This window comes from Artibeus jamaicensis, unplaced genomic scaffold, assembly GCF_021234435.1.
Source record: "Artibeus jamaicensis isolate MK-2021 breed Jamaican fruit bat unplaced genomic scaffold, CSHL_Jam_final contig_497, whole genome shotgun sequence".
NCBI lineage: Eukaryota > Metazoa > Chordata > Mammalia > Chiroptera > Phyllostomidae > Artibeus > Artibeus jamaicensis.
The window spans coordinates 4,245,320-4,262,836 of NW_026521863.1; the positions used below are offsets into that span (position 1 = coordinate 4,245,320).

At 48.8% G+C, this 17,517-nt stretch overlaps 1 protein-coding gene across 1 annotated transcript in view; it reads left to right on the forward strand.

The window, feature by feature from the left end:
* Positions 1–17,517, forward strand: part of PRKN (parkin RBR E3 ubiquitin protein ligase) — an 869,798-nt gene that overhangs the window by 602,678 nt on the left and 249,603 nt on the right. The gene's annotated exons all lie outside the window — the stretch shown is intronic.

The following is a 17,517-nucleotide window of genomic DNA, read 5'->3' on the forward strand; positions in this document are numbered from 1 at the left end:
AAGGTACATAAAATGTGTCTAGGGACTCACCCTGCAAGTTATAGATTGATTAGTCTGGAGCAGCGCTATTAAATCGTCCACACCTATCGCTACAAATTCTGAGCACATGTACATGTGTGCGAAAGAACACGTACTAAAAAGAAATTAAGGAAGAAGGAGCTAAAGCTAAACTATTGAAGATGTGAAATGGGTTTTAAATCTTTCGACATTTACAAAACATCTTTAACTTGCACTTTATTGTATTTTTTAATTGAGGTGAAGTTCAACATAATACACAATTAAGCATTTTAAAGTGTGCAATTCAGTGGCACCTTGTGCATTAACAGTGCAACGCAGGGACCACGCGGCTCTCTCTCGTTTCAAAACGTTTTTACTGCCCAGAAAACTAGCCCACACCCCCATCCTCCCATCCACGGCAACCACTGTGGTCTGTTTCGGAGGATTTTTCAATTCTGGGCATGTCCTGTAAAAGGGATCAGGCAAATGTAGCCTCTAGTGGCCTTTAGTATATTTTTATTTCACTCAGAATAAGGCTTTTGAAGTTCATCCAAGTCATGGGATGTATCTTCATTCCTTTTAATGGCTGAATAATATTCCACTGAATGGCTATACCGCATCTGTTTATCCATTCATTTGTTGGTGGGCGTTGGCGTTGTTTTACCTTTTGGCTGTTATGGATAATTCCGGGTCATATCGTAATCCTGTGTTTAACCCTTTGAAAAGCTACAAAATGGTTTTACGCAGCTGCAAGCATCCTACTAAGTGTGAAGCAGCATCTTATTGTGGTTTTGATTTGCATTTCCTTAATGACCGATAATGTTGAGCATCTTCTCATAGGCTTGCTTGCCATCTGACTGTGTATTTGGAGAAATGCCTATTCAAGTCCCGTGTGCATTTTTAACTGGGCGATTTGTCTTGCTGAGTAGTAGGCATTCTTCATGTGTTCTGGACACGGCCCCCTATCAGATACGTGTTTTCTAAACGTTTCTCTTCTTCTGTGGGTTGGTGATAATGTCCCTTGATACACAAAAGTGTTTAATTTTGATTAAGTTTAATTTATCTGTTTCTTTTTTCTGTTGCTGTTTGTGCTTTTGGTGTCAAGTGTAAGAATTCATTGCCAAATCCAAGGTCATGAAAATTTACCCCTATGTTTCCATTGAATAGCTTATCTCTTGTATTTAGGTCATTGATCTAGTTTGAGTTAATTTTTCTTCGTGAAGTGCATAAGGGTCCACACCTCATTATACATTTGTTTTTGATGGCTGTAGTGTGCATAGATAGATTTCATTGATTTTGAAAACTGTGGTTGGGAACTATGTGCTTATATTGATAAAATGGTCAGGTTTTACGTTCAATGTATTTCAATGCTTAGTTTTATTGCCATTCATAGCTGAAAAATATACCTCAAAATTACTTCCAAGATCTGAATGGAAGTAGCTTGTTGCATTGCTGACTTTGTAAAGTAGGATCATTTTTCCAGTGTATCTGCCAGTAATACAATGGTCTTTAAATTAAGATTTACATAATGTAGGTGTCAATGTATCATTAAGGGCAACTCATTGGATGGTACGTGCGTCTATGTTTTTAACAAATGGGCTCAAATATCAGTGAAACACTGATTTTTATTTGAAGTTTGGAAGATTTTATTTCTATTTTTAATTTTTAATGAGTTTTTTTCATTGATAAACCTTTTCCCTTCACAAAACCAGATAACACAGAAACATTTAGAAACATCCATTTCCAAATTTTCACTTCATAAGCAAGTAATTTTTTTTAAAAAATCACTTTATTTTTCATTTATTTAAAAAAGTTAAAGCTTTTTAATTATAGAACATTTTGGACACACTAAGTAAAGAAAAACAGTAAATAACCGCATTCGGGACACATTCGTCAGGCTTTCTAGTGCCACAGGATGTCCCGGGCTTTCTCTCTCAAATTCTTTCTCATTCACCTGGAATCTGCCCTGTTCCTGGTGCTTAGCAGTCCCGTCTTGGTGCGTGGTGGGCTTGGGCAACATGCTTTCAAAAAGTGAGCATAACCACAATATCAGTGGTGTACTCACATTTGCAGTTCAAGCTCAGGGTTAAGGAATTTTTTGCTTAAAGTCACTAATCTTACAACAGTTGCTGCATCTTAGCAAAAATCCTGTTCCGAAGTGACGTCTGCATGTTCACTTGTGTATGTCACAACACACACCCAACAGCACCTGCATTAGGACGCCGCCGCCACCCACAGCGCAGTCACTGAGGGCCCTTGGTTTCACCATCAGGCTGTGTCCCCAGAGGGAGTGAGGGTCACGGTACACTTATGTCCCCAATCACATACATATTTATTTTTCTTCAAACTGCTTTTCAGATTTAGTTTGTTGCCCTAATTAGGCAGCCTGCTGACAGAAGTCCAAGTCAAAGCTCTAAAACAAGCTCTGTGAACAGAAATGAGCTTTCATTCCCATGCACTTCAAAGTCCTTTTCTCCTGCCGTGGGTAAACCATTGTTTGGAAAATCCCCCACCTCAAAAAAGCGGGAACAAATCACCCGCGCCGTAGATGCTGGTGCAGGTCTGCGCCATCGCCTGCTGCAGTGGAAGGCTGAACGCCATGTGTGCTTTTCTCCACCTTGCTTTCCCCGCTCCATTGTATTCTGCTCCCCAGTAACGCAGGGGTAGCACCTTCACTGAAGAGAGTTCCTCATAGAATTCCACTAGGCACGGGCACATGGCTTACGTGTCCCTTACTGGTGAGCACTTAGTGTTCTCGTTTCTTGTGACAAATATTCCTGCTGCTAAGACTCGCGTGCACAATCTTCCCGCAGTTCTCTCGGAACAGCGTGGAGGTGGAGCGTGGGGAGCCGTTACTGCAGCAAAGGGGAAGAGTGTATGTAGTCCAGCTCCCTCTCCACAGCCGGGCACGTCTCCTTCCCCCCACGGCAGTGCCCCCGACCCCGTCTCACCAACAGAGCAGTTAAAAGACCAGGATTGTCCCCTCGCCCCTCTTATATTTGAGAAGTGGTATTTCCAGGTAGTTCTTTTTATGAACAAGGTTGAGCACCTTTGAAAGGTTTCAGTTCCTTTTGCACTTCTTTTTTCTCATTCATTTTAAAAATACCACCTTTTCCCTGAGGTTAAGTGAGTAAGTTGAATATATTTTTTTGGAAAGTACTTTCTGTATAACACGCTACAGTCACAGGAAAGGTTGACAATGTTGAATCACTTACATTTGTATGAAGAATGTATGTGAACTCGGTTTAATTTTGCTGGATTTTTTGTTTGCCACGAGGTAACAGCCTCTCTGTGAAACAAAAGATTTGCATGATCAAACTCTGCATCTAATTAAAATGCATTATGTCTATAGATTCAAATGGAGCATAGTTAGAAGTACCTTTTTAAAAGCGATTTCTTTCCATTACCCTTGTCAAGGACGTCCTCAGAACTGCGTGCCCTCCTGGGTTTACCGTCTTTGTCTTAACAGTGAGTGAAGCAGGGAATGAATAAATTTTTAAGTATGCTGTTTTGTATTTTTTTTCCTTTGGAATCCTTTTAAATGGGTTCTTGCAAACACGCCTTCCTCACTGCTGGCTACTTAAACAATGTGTTATGAAGCCGTGCTTGTTTTTAAAGTGACACTTACTATGGAGCCCTTCCCTGCTTGACACCTCTTTCCCTCTTTCCCTTCCACAAGTGGAAGGTGACCCACTTCCCCATTTCATTCTTAGAAAAGAGCATAGCCCATGGCCGGGGGCTGAGGCCGGCCCCTCACCGCTGCAGTGACCCTCCTGCACCGCATAATTCCTTCACTCCATCCGATTTCTTCACATTTCAACAACATTTTAATACATGCAGTAGCCGCCCTTATCCACGGCTTCGCTTTTCGAGGTTTCCATTATTCCCAGCCAACCAGAAAATAGTCAGTGGAAAATTTTCAGAAATGAACAATTCCTGGAATTTAGACCGTGCACCGTCTGAGCACCGTGATGAGCTCTCACGCTCCCCACGTTGTCCTGTTAGGGGGTCAGTCATCCCTTCGTCCAGGGTGTCCACGCCACGTGTCACCAGCCATTCAGTGGTCACTGAGTAGCTGCTGGTGGCATCTCAGTGCCTGTGCTCAAGTCACCCTTGTTTTGCTTAACGGTGTCCCCAGAGCAAGGGCAGTGACGCTGGCACTTCACACATGCCACAGGGAAGCCTCAAAGTGCGTCCCTGAAGTGAAAAGGTGAGGACGGGACGACGAGAGAGTTTGAGAGAGAGAAGCCCAACTTATGAATTAAACTTCGTCACAGGTCTGTATGTATAAAAAAATCATAGTGGCTCGGTGGTGTCTGCGTTTTAGGCCCCCCCCAGGGGCCTTGGAACATGTCCCCATGGGTGGGGGGACCACTGTGTTCCCAAAGCACCTACTCAGAACAGAATGGAGTTGTCACGACATTGTTCCTACTATGACTCAGGTGTGTTTTCCCCATACCACGTGAAAAGAGACTTCCAAATGTCATAGAATTTTTTGTGAAAACAACCTGAATTGGGTTGAGTCTTTGCTCATTTGCTACTTGCTGGATTCCTGAGTGCCTTGCTAAGTGGAATGGCTTCCCACCCAACTTGGTTTATACTTCAGGGAGAGGGAGACAGTCAGGGAGAACGGCCCTCAGGTCGTCGGTGCCACTGCCGTTCTCTCCCTCTCTCTCCCTCTCTCGGCTCATACTTGCTCAGTCACTGCTGTGAATTAATGGTTTCTTCGCAGGAACCCGAGTCTCCCTAAGTCACTTACATGTCTTGACAAGGATGATTTGCCCATGAATCTTTCAGCCAAGCGCAGACGATCTTCTGCAAAGGGAAAGCTACAAGACTGGGCCTCACTCTCTGGGTCTTTGTTGTAGGACACCCCTCCCCTGCCCACCCCTATCCCTTCAGACATCCCTGCACAGCCCACGGCACCTGCTCATTGGACACGCAGGCCAGGCTGGGGGAGGTGCCAGTACCAGCCTGTACATTCTGAGGGAAGGCTACCTTTTTGTATTTTAAATAGTACCAGTATAAGCCCTAATGGTACCTCCAGTAAATCAGTGAGCCATTTTGCATGTGCCCTGGGATGTCCACAGAGCATCAAAGAGCCAAGTTCAAGTCCTGACACTGAGTAATGCGTAGGGCAGGTGATGTAATGTTGGTGCGCCTTGGCTTCACTTAAATTGGGGCAATACAATAGCGCCTCTTGCATACGCTCTTATGAGGATAGATTAAAATAATGCCTCTAAAGTGTCTTTAGGTCAAATGCTGGAGACAGTAAGCACAAAATGTGTATTTGCCTTTGTTATTTTGGTTGTTACATAAGCATGTATTCCCACAGGCAGTACATATAATGTGCATATGTGTGTATATGCATATACATGTATGTTCACAGAGTAACATGTGTATAGACATTCCCTGACTATAGGTTGTCACTTCTTACAACTCGATATATAAATCAACCAATTACAAAGTACTAATGACTTACCCACTTATCTGGCCACCTTTCCCCCTCATTGCATTTGACTTTGCCTGGATTCACAGAGCATAAAATAAGATATATACAATAAAGTCATAGTGATATAGAATTAGAAATCCAAAGTTTTCATCTGTAAAAAGAGCAGACTGTTAGGAACAAGAATTGACTGAACCCATCTTACTTCTGTGGCGCAGTCAAGAATACCGTGGTGTTAATTAAAAGGTCACATTAAGTTTATGGATCTGGTAAATTAGACTTAAATAACATGTATGGAAAGCAAAACTAATGGATGATTCTGTAAAGGAACCGTGAGTGCGCCGAACGCTCAGCTCTGTGGGCTCCGGATCATCCCGGCTTGGCCCCAAGTCCACACTGGATCCATACGGGAAACCGGTGTGTGGCTGGCCATGTTGACCCCAGTTGCTGCACCCTCTGCCTGGGGCCGCCGGCCAACCTCAGCTGTCCTGTGTAAGGGGACTGGACCCCGGGGTCAGGCCCTGGCGCGTTCTCCTGCTTTTGGAGCCGAGGCTCTGCCCTGTGGACCTCTCTGAAGAGTGTCCCTCCCCTTCCCACCACGCCAGCTTGGAATGCCTGGCCAAGCGGTGTGAGCCACCTGTGGTGGCTGCTGGCTATTCGGGGGTTCGGTATAATTCCTCCAAGAAAACGAGAGCAAGACTGAGTGATGTTTCCAAGCGGCATTTTATTCCTGAGGCCATCACTTCCTCTCCATGGCGAAGTTGACATCCGTCAACCAGAAGTCGTTTCTCCAGCCCAGGCGTCTACAGCTGGGATCTGCTCCTTACCTTGTCCGAGCTGGGGGGTTTGGAGGAGGTGAAACGGGGCAGAATCACTAGCAAACAAGTAGTTAAATGTGCTTGACGGTTGTGTTCCTACTTGGGCACTGACCAAAGGACTTTTTCTTGACCACAGACTAGAACACATTATTCTGCTGCTGGGGGATGGGTACAATTCAAGAGAACGTTAGGTAGGCACCTGCCGTTTGCACGGTGGTTTCAAGACTGCTCTTCCACCTTTGTGGGAAACACAGCTGTTTAACTCTCACCCTTTCCCCAAATTTTGTTTTTTAGTATCTCCAGAGCCTGGTGGGGAGGCACATTAAAAAAACTGACATCTGTATTCTGAGACTAGCAACTATGTATCAGAATCAGAGCCCGTAGAGAGACTTAGTGAACGGCACTGGCCCCGCAGGGGCGACAGAAGAGCCTGGTACGCCATTTCTATTGCTAATAAGCAGCCCACGTACCAAGCATCTCTCTGACAGTGTCCGTGTAAGCTCACCGTTTCCCTAGGAATATTGAATGCCACTTACTGCCTAGATAATAAAACATTCCTTTCTCCCCCTACACCCGCCTTGGAAACATCCTTCAAGCTCCTTAAGCTAAACACCTTCAAAGCTCAATGTGAGACATACGCATTCCTCCAGGTGTGGCCAGTCAGCAGGGGACCACGGCGGTTATGAGGAGCAGTTAACACTGGTTGGAAATCCCTCACTGTGCAGATCCCCCTTCCCACGTGTGAGCTCCTCATCCGGTCAGAACACTCGTGTTTCGCTTTGCAAGAGTGAGAGGCAGGATCCTGTTTCCCCAAGAGTCGAAGTGAGTAGTGATTAGGTCTCTCACTGAGCACTGCCTGTGCGCGAGGGACCACAAAACCATTTAATCCCCAGAGAGCCCTGCTGTAACGGATGCTGTCACTATTTTCATTTTAGAGATGAAGCATGGGAGTTGCACAGCTCACTTTTGAGCACTTTTTCCAAGTTTGAAACAACCGTAGACTTGCAAAGCAGGAATTACTGTTGTTTTACAGGAGAAGCGAGGGCGCCGTCCAATCCGCGCCCAGCATCACAGCGTTGGGACGAGTAGAGCTGAGGCCTGAATCCAGGTCTGGGCGACCCCAGGATGGCCTGTTCTCCCCATTCCCGCCCCCCCAGCACACGCCCCGCTCCCCCCGGGGCCCGGAGGTGCATCGCAGTCACAGACCGATTTTCACACATCCCAGTACCAGGGCCGAGCCTCGGGCCGCTAAGTGGCTCTCAGGACTTACTCAAGTTCCTGGTGTGAAAGTCTGAGCATTCCACAGCCACCTGGGGAAGCAGCATTAGTTAGTACAAAAGGTCTCTCCCTGCCCTTGTCGGTTTTGTCTGTGAGCGATTCAATCTGCTACTCAGCGTGGGTTTTTTCAGTAACCTTTGATGGAGTTGGAAATGAGATTGGCAAACACAGCCCAAAGGACCTACTTCCAGAGCTTCCGATGAACTCTGGTGCAAAGCCACGGGCGTGGGAGACCCTCCTAATGGTGTGGGCTGTTTGCACTCTCTGCCGTGCCTGCTCGTCCACCTGGAGCTGCTTTGGAGTGGCTGAGCGCCCTCCGTGTCAGCCGTGGACGGACTCGGCGTGTGGCTCGCACAGCTTGGCGGGGCCTCTGGCGTTGGGCTGGTGAGTTGTGGAGAGCTGCGGCAGGAGGGGTGTGCAGGAGGCCCCATAAAACGCTTTCACCCCTGGTTCGCTGTGTGCACTGGCCACACAGATGCCCCATCACCTCGGGGTGTCCGAGGGAGGAGTCCCCCTCCTTGTGACATGCCAGGGGCGTGGCCTCCAGTATGTCTTCTCTTCTGCCTTCAGTGCTTCCCTTTTTGCCTTTTTACTCTTTTCCTCCCAGGTCCCTTACGTAACTGCAGTTTTCATGTCACATAGAATGGCAGTGGCATTACCTACCTAGCTAATGCGTCCCCTCCCCCACCGCAGCCCGTCAGGGGCCCCAGCGTGCCTGGGGGCAGCATGAAGCACGAGCAGATCATTGGGGTCCTTTTGCAATACAGCGATCTCGGTGTCTGGAGAGGCAGGAAGACCGACCCCACAGCCGTGCAGGGAGCTAAACAGAAAACTCCGCAGAGGTTCCATTGGCTGTGAACCTTGCTCTCCCGAGTGCACACACGTGATCGAGTTGATACGCTGTCTAAAACCACACTGAAAAGTGGGGAACATACTAAAAGATAGATCCCTAAAGATGATATGCAGATGATCCATCCAAGGGCTAAAACTTGAACATAATTCATTACTAAAAATTTGCTAAAGTAAGGCACAAATGATTACGTGATGGACATGCATGTAAAACAGCTCAGGATATAAATTCATGTGTTTACTCAGAGCCATACGGCAACTCTCCTGAGGCCTCTCTGCAGCATTAACAAACGGCTGGGACGCCTGTTCACGCTCGCACACCGTCTCCCGTGTCTGTCGGTCTGAGAGGTGCAGCCGCCGTCCCAGCCCCTGGACCTCGGGCAGCCCCGCAGCCACCACGACAGCAGGAGCTCCACGGTGTGAGCAGCCTCGGTACAAAGCTGGTGCTCTCTCAGCCTCAAAATGACCTAAACCAGAATCCTACGTTCTTGTTGTCTGAGGCTAATGGTAAACTTTGCATCAGGGGGTGGTTTTGCAGGCTCCGCACCTTTCCTCAGGTGGCGGTTGTGCGGGCAGAGTGACGTCAGGACAGCAGTCTAATCCTCTAACAGAAGCCACCCAGGAACCACAGAGTCAAGGCTCATTGCCATCAAGTGACAGTGGTGCGTGGGTTGGCTGCGAGGCCTCTGCCCTGCAGCATCATTCAGGGGCTCAGATCCTGTCTTCCTCGGTGGCCACTGAATGCTCACCAGGTCCTCCTCATCCAGGCTCGGGGCCGAGGACGAGAGAAGGGAGGTCACCTAGGAGAGATTTGGGAGAACGGGCCCGGAACAGGAGGGAGTCCATCGCTCCTCCACACGCTCCCAGTGCTGGAACTCAGCCGTGTGGCCCCACCTGACCACAGGAGGTGTGTGCGTGTGCGCATATGTGTGTGCAAGCATGTGTCTGTGTGTCACAGATGCACACAGTATGTAGAGAAAGGAGGACTAGTGAAAGCAAACGGGACTGCAGACACGGCAGCTCTACCGCTGCTGGAGAGGAAGGCGAAACGGGACATTTACTGAAGGGCTCTCTGCTCTCCTGTCCGCCCCCTGACACACGCACAGGGCGCTGGGTCAGGCAGCCTCTTTGTGTGGAGTGACTGGTACGTGGACCACACAGACAGCTGCAGGGCAGAACCGGTGGCATTCAGAGCCCGTTCTGGCTGCATCGTCGGGCACCGTCCGTGGTCAGGCCCTCTGTCCGGCCTTGGAGCCGCGTCTCTGTACAATCCTGCAGCAGAGACAGCGGGCGTTCGCCCAGGTTCAAGTGTAGGCGTGTGCCGTTCGTGCGTTACAAGCAGTGTGTTTTTACTCGCCTGCTGGAAATGGCACCAGAAGTGTTTCTCCCTTCATCTCTGGGGAGCCCCTGTCCTGGCCGTGAACTGCACCCCAAATTCTTACTTTGCTGAAGGTTTGTACTTTACAAGCTGTGTTTCTTCTTCTCCTCTTGCATCTTATCAAGTGGTTAAAAACAACCTTTTAGAAAACAGAAGTAAGGTGGGAATGCTGTGACTAGTGAGCGGAGAAGGCAAAACTCATTTCTTTCCACCCACTTCTGCCCCGACTCTTACGAGCACTCTTTCTTTTGTCGTACAAGGAACAAGCAAACCATTTTTATGTGTAAATTTATCGTGTATCCAAAGAGATCTAGACAGATGCCTGTGAATGCTTAAGATAGCTCCAAGAGTTGTATAAAGCTGTCTTCATGCTTTTTCCTTCCTTTCGTAACCTGCATGTATGCCAGCCCCTCCCCCGCCTTCTCCGCAGTCAGCACGACTTCCGTGTTTGTGCCCCCAACTCATCGGGGGTGGGGGTGCTGTCCTGAGGCTCCAAGTCCCAGTGCCCTAGTCCATACAGGGTTGATCAACCTTTGAGGATAGCATTTTAAATGGACCAATGTCTTCTTAAACTTATTAGGAGAGCTGTCATGCACAGACAACCTTGTCACAGGTGTGCACGCTTGCAGAGACCTGTGTGGCCAGCGCCCAGACCTGGCGATGAGGGGGTCTGCATCCTGCAGAGCCCACGCCCTGCCCTCACGCAGCCCACCCCCTCCTGCCTGGGTGCAGCTGACTCTCATGATGCTCACTGTTCGCTTTTTCTCACGGGGTCACCACCCTATGTGGGTGCATCCCTAACTAATATCAGTATGTGCATGCTTTCAACTTCCAAATGGGCGCTCGGAGGGTTCTGCCGAGTCTCCCTCACCAGAGGCATCCGAGTCCAGCTCTGCCCCAGGTCAGAGAGCTCTGGCTCTACTCAGAGCGTCCCACACCCGGGGCGTGAATTCCTCTTTCTGTTGCATGTGTTGTCGATCGCACTAAGTTACGGCTACGGCCCATTTCCCCCTCTCAGTTGCTATGGGGTGGGGACAGCGCTGCTTATTATCCTTTTTATCAGACCAACTTTGAGCTCGCACTCACAGATATAAAAGCTATACCTCTAGCCCTACTATAGCAGCTACAGTTGTGGCCGCAAGGTGTTACTTGGACAAGAAAATCAATTTGATCACAGCTGGGCGAGAGGAGGAGCCTGCTGTCCGCATTAGGGGCATCGAGAAGCACAGCCCCCGCGTTAAACACCCTCCGTTTGCGGGCGGTTCCCCATGCCGCTGCCACTGCCTGCGCATTCCCTTTCGGGTGGTTCCGCAGTTTCCTGGACAGCACTTCAGTCACCAAGGCCCACCTGGAAAGCTGACTCAGGATGCAGGGAGGTGGTGGCCATCACCAAGGTCAAGATGCCTCGGGCCCTCCCGCCGGCATCTGGGCTACAACCACTGTTCTGGCCCCTCGGGAGCTGCAGGTGGCGGGGCAAGCCAGCTGATTCCGGAGGAACCGGGCCACTCGTGGCCTCCAGGTGAAGAGCATTTAAGGGTTTTCTTTGAGACAGAAAGTGCTTTGAATTTTCAGTCCCCCTCTTCTGACTCAGCTAAGTGTGATTTTTGAACAGTTGTGCTTACAGAAGTGTTTTCCGTCATTGCACCCCATCCCCACCATCATCCACAGGCCACCGGCAGTGCCTGCAGCTGTGCTCAGGTCTCCAGTTACTCAGGACACTGAAAGCACGCACACTCACACACACAGGCACACTCGCACACACAGGCACACTCACACACACACATACTCACATGCACACTCTTTCACACACACGTGTACATGCACACTCACACAGACACTCAAATATACACTAACAGTCACACTCACACATGTACACACTTACACTCATACACGCACATACACACACTGTGATAAAAACTTTCTTACTGTGTGGAGTCTCATATTAATGAGACTTCATGCACAGAAATTGCTATAGGCTGCTGACCTCCAACTATCTTTGAAATAATAATATGCTCAGAGGGGCTGATTTGCATATTCATGAGGGTTGATATCATTTGGTGCCTCAGCAGGACAGTGAAACACTGTAATGTTTTAAGTGCACAACCATTTAGCAAGAGGAGGAGGGGTTTAATATTCTAACGTCTCGACGGAAATAAATAATTTCCGCACCAAGCAATCACGTATTTCCAGTAAAATCTGAACACCTTCCGGGCCCTCTTATATGTTTTATTACCGAGTCCACTTAGTAGTTTGAAAAATGAACATTTTTACTTTTTTTTGCTTTTCAAGCCTTTACCAGAAACCATTAACCCTGGAGTGACATATTTATACCTGGAAACACTTCGGGATAAGCGATGGCAGTCCAGGGTGAGGGCGGGTGGGGGGTGCAGTGAGAAGTGTTCCGGGAAATGGCGTGACCTGGCCTGACTCGTCCCTCCGACTCTGTCCCCTCCTCCCCCTCGGCTGCCAGGAACGGGGAACAGTGCTGCCATCGTCTCTGGCCACCGTCTTGGTCTTCCAGAGCTTCCACAACCAAGTACCACAGACTGGGTGGCATCAGTAACAGAGGTTTGCTCCCCACGGTTCTGAAGGCTGGCGGGCCAAGGTTGGGGGGGCCACAGGTTTGGGGTCCTCTGAGGCCTCTCTCCTGGGCTTGCAGACGGCCACCCGTGGGGTGCCTCTCCCCACGACCATCCACTGTGCCTGTAGCCCCAGTGTCTCTCTGGTGTGGGAATCTCCTCTTTTGAGGACACAGGTTGCAGCGCCCTGTGTCCCCTGCAGCGCCCCCAGCGGCCGTGTTTTCACCTAGTCACCCCTTTAAGGCACCTTCTCACATCCTGAGGGTCTGAGGGCTGGGCTCCAGCCTGTGAACCTCTGGGGCACATGGTTCCACCTGTACCAGCCACCTTCCAGATTATGAAATAGTTTTAAATACTGGGCACCCCCAAATTCAGAGAAGGTCTATTGAACGGGAGCCCTGCATGTAAGTTCTGCTCCATGATGATTTAACTATGGCACCTGGTGTTCCCCACCCCCCAGCCCACCCCTGCTCAGTGGGACCAGGTGCCCCTCTGTCAATCCAGTATGACCGAGGCACGCCAGGCACTTTCTGCTAATTACCTCACTTTAAAGTCTGAACTCTCCACCACACGTTTCACAAGGGTCCTCTGAGCTCGCCCATCCTTTGTACAGGAGAAACGGAACAATCTCTAGGGTGGAGATGGTCAGGGTGGCATCTGCGGCCTTGTCTGGGTCCTGGGTTCCCCCAGACAGAGGGTCCCAGTGCAGGGCCCCCAACAAGTGTCACTGGTCATTGCAGAGAAAACGGCCCTGCCCAGCAGCCCAGATGCGACGGCTCACACCCAAACGCAGCTGTGTCCTCGCCTGGGCATTTCAGGCAGCGTTTTGGGGGGGGTGGGGTTCTCACCCTGGTGTCTCCGGCCCTGACGAAACCTGACGGTGGTCTGCAGGCACTGAAGGGAGCCGGTGTGGCTCGGCGGGCTGGGCGACCCCGCACACTGAAGGTTCACCGGTTTGATTTCCAGGTGGGCCTGCCCAGGTCGCGGCTTCCGGCCCCTATTAGGCCCTTGTGGGAGGCAACCAGTTGGTATCTCTCTCTCACGTAGTGGTTTCTCTCCCTTTATTGTTCCCTTCCCTCCCCCCTAAAAATAAGTAAATAATTTTTTAAAGCAGTTTCTGCGTTTTTTACTTTGTCATGCCATAGGGACTTGGCACAGTTTTCCTGCCATTGGGACTTGTCACAGTTTTCCTGGACAGACTGAGCCCCAGCCCCGGGTCCCGCCGGCACAGTGGAGAGAAATGACGGACAAGATAGGCACCTCTCTTATCAACCCCGTCATGGAAATGACAGGCATCTCTTTCTTCTGTTGACTGGGCCGTGGCCATTTGGCCTCACGGGCGGCCAGGGAGCCAGGGAAGTGAAGGCAAGATAAACGCCCCGGCACGGAGAAGGGTGTAGGCAGACCCCTGGCCGTCCCTCCAAAAGCTCTCTCTTTGGAGGGTTGGCGCTCGACTCCCGGCGGCAGACTTGGCTGCACACCCACCAGTCGGGGGTGGCGCAGGGAGGCTCCTGGGCCCAGTCCCGACTTGGCTGCTGGCTGGTGCTGGTGCAGCACCCACCCACTCTACCAGGGTGCAGCCGACTCTCTCATCCGACCTGCGAGGGAGGCTGGGCCCAGAGCCTGAACAGGGCTGCACACCTGGAGGCCCATCACGGCTCCCAGGACCTCGGGGCCGCTCTCTCTGGGGTCCTCAGGCACCAGCAGTCACCGGCCCCAGTTTCAGAAAGTCTGAAGCTGCAGCTCAGGTACAAGGGACGTTTCATGCCTAAAAATTGAAATGTAAGTTTCTTCCTGACATTTTCTTCATTAGCCAATAATGGAAATAATCAATTCCTGCGAAACAAGAATTAACATTATCAGAAGTATAGAATGTAACAAATAGGATCCTGTGAACTACTTGAAACACTGTTAGAAGTTCTCATCAAATTCCTAAGTTACCGTCAGTCCACGTAACCACCACGGAAGGTGTCAATGGGCTGCCCTGGCTAGGTTGTCAGTGTGACTTTCAACTTGGTACCCTGAAGAGGCCATCGGCGGGTGATGGGCAGGTTGAACAAATGTGTTGTGTGAAACGTGAGTTACATTGTTCCAAAGGAACTGACACACACTGAGAGAAGTGACGTGCCGTCTAGTGCGGGAGGAAAATGTTACAACTTCAGTGTCACTTGTTACATCGTCTTTTCATCCATGTGTCATTACGTAAACAAAATAGTAGCAGTGTTTGTATTAGGTTCATACTTAAGTAAGACTCAGATACAGTTTTTGGTGTTTCCTGTTTTTTGGTCTTTGTTTGTTTGTTTGTTTTATTAATAGAGGGTCCCAACCAAAATTTTGGAGAACACTGAGTGATTTGTACCAGTGGGTTCCAAACTTTTTTATTGCTCCCCACAGGAAGAAATACATTTCACATCGTGATACTGTCATTGTGTAAAACACAAACATATATGGCACTGAAAAAACCTTCAGATGCACCCAAAGCAGGTCAATGTCAGCCCATTTTAACCCTCCACCTGCGGCAGGAACGCCAGGCCTGCCTCTAGGGGCCCCAGTAGTGTTCAGTCTGGTCAAAGACTGGGAATACACTCAACCACCACGTAAACAAACACTTCTTAGATGATTTGTAAACATAACTTCTCTTACCCTACCAAAAGAACCTCTTAACCCAATTAAACATATTTGAATAAAGTAGAAAAAGAAAACCACCTATCTATTCTTCTAAACTAGTCATTTAAAAAATTAATAAAACCCGTACATTCTTTAACACAATTCATGGAAAATGTATTTCAAATATACAGTTCTTTTCAAGAATGCCCTTACTAAAGATAGAGATAATATAGAAGCTCTTAGGATATATTCCTGGGTGGGGCTTCCACCCACTCACCACGGGGTATGAGGGTGCCACCCCCGCTTATGTGACATCAAAGGACTCCTCATCACCCTGCCTCTCCACCCCCAAGCCAGACAACTTCATAACTACCTTCGGTGCAGTAACCTCTACAGAAATGTATTCAAAAACACTACAGTAGCCTAAAGAATACTGACTTCCAGCAGCATTTAATTCTCTACTCTGTTAGTTTATAACTAAATTCTCTGTTATCTGCTTAGACTTTTATCAGAGACACAGTGGTTGATGCTTATGACTTTGTCCATGAGTGCTGTTTTTTCTGCCCTGTTGATTCCTCTCAGAGAAATGGTAACAGTTCGCTTGGAATTTGTGCTCTGGGACCTGCAACAAGGTTCATTTATTAGGGAACTCATATCTGTTTCTCAGAATAGACTACTACTGTAGAAATAGTGCTGAACTAGAAGCTGTAAGTCTAGTCCTGACTCTGCCACTAACTAACCACCCAGCTAATGTGATCTAGTCACATAACAGCTCCTGGACAGGGAGGTGAAGCTCTTGCATATGTTACCTCATTCCAGCTTCATAACGATGCTGTCGATAGTGATAATTCCTCATCGCCAGGGAGAAAATGAAGGTCTCTGAGCTAACTTCAAACACAGGTCGGCCTGACTCCAAAGCTGATTCTTCCTTCCCATCTTCTATTCATGAAATTAATTTCACCTCTAGCACCTCTTCCACCTCCAAAATGCCACGATCCTTCATTGTTGACTCTTAAACCAGGAGGCACTGTTCACGTCTACAAAATGTATCAGACTCAGAGTAAGAAACCACAAAGCAGTAAGGGAAGAAAGGACTTTCTGGTAGATGCGTGACGTGCTCTAACATCTGAGTCTGGGTGGCATCTTCAGGTCGGTAGTTTTCGAGCTGTGTTCTGTTGCACGGAGCCACAGGGGTGTGTTAGATGGACACTGTATCCAGGGTTGCCCGATAGAGACCGGAATGTGTAGATAGCAACAGTGCGCACTGTGTCATTACTGTTACATTAACTGATGGTCCTCGTTCAGCACTTAGCCAGGTCGTGCGAGAGGAAGCAGAGGGTCTATAGTCCTTCGGGACAAAGAAACTTTGTCTAAAAGGTTTCGTTTTCTTTATATTTTAAAAATGGCAAAGGCCAAATTTTAGTTGCCCTGTATAATGGACATAAAGGAGAAACATGAGTTTGTCACTGTAAAATACTACGTTATGGAATATTTTTAGTAAGACCTAAAAGTAAAAGACTTGGGGCACTTTACCCTCTAAAACAACTGCAAGCAGGTTTTCCTTGGGATTTCTCGCCACCTTGGTTTGAGTGTTGCTCATGTCGGTTAAACCAGCTGGTCCTGGTGGGTCTTTATCGTCTGTGTGCAAGTAGTGAAAGAGAGGGACTCGGCAGCTGGTGGATGAAGCACTACCACCATCGTCGGGATTTATCTGCCTAATATACTTACTACCTTAGCAGGCTCTCTTTCAGGGACTGAGTGTTATTCTAGGCTACACCCAGCTTCGGTAGCTACCTTCCCATCCGTAGAAGGAGTAATTACCTGTGAAATGTGCTTCTGCACATGCATGGGAAAGAGAGCCCACTGGGTATAAATCAGCCACAGCCCAACTCAGCCTTTATTTGCTAAAGCAGAGCTCTCGGCTGCAAGCTGGCCATTCTTCCTTCTGACCCCAAAATAAAAGTATATCAAGGTCGGAAAACCACTCTCATGAGGTTCACAGCCAGCTTGGATAAGATCTGAAGCCCGAGAAGGTGGTCACGTCCTGCTAACCGTGTCCCACTGGGCCTCCCGCATAGAAGAGCCCCCGTTCGTCCGGGACGAGGGACCCGCCTCTCAGGTTCCCTTGGCAGGCTGGCCACCCAGAGCTGTTTTTCATCGTCTAAGTGCCGGGTCACACAGTGCATTTATGGGAAAAATAGAGGAGCCCTGAGAAGTGCAGGACCTTTTCGGGTGATAATAGCTGCTAAGGGATACTCTGTTTACCAGAGCGCCAGAAATGAGACTCAAGCAGACAAGCATTTCAGAAAACCATCCAATTACACATGGAGCTACTCCAGGGCATCCTGGTTTCCTGGGAACATGGCACACCTCCTACAAAACTGCTCATAATTGCGAGTTGCGTGTTTGCAAAGGAGCCAGGGAGGTGGTAGGAGGCACGGTTTTCAGAACTTAGTGGTGTCTTTTTTCAAGGACTTTGAATGCCAGGGAAGTGTGTTTCACTGCTTTCTGGATGCCGGGCTGGCGCGTTCCAGAATACCTGACATCCCTCCTGGGTGAGAC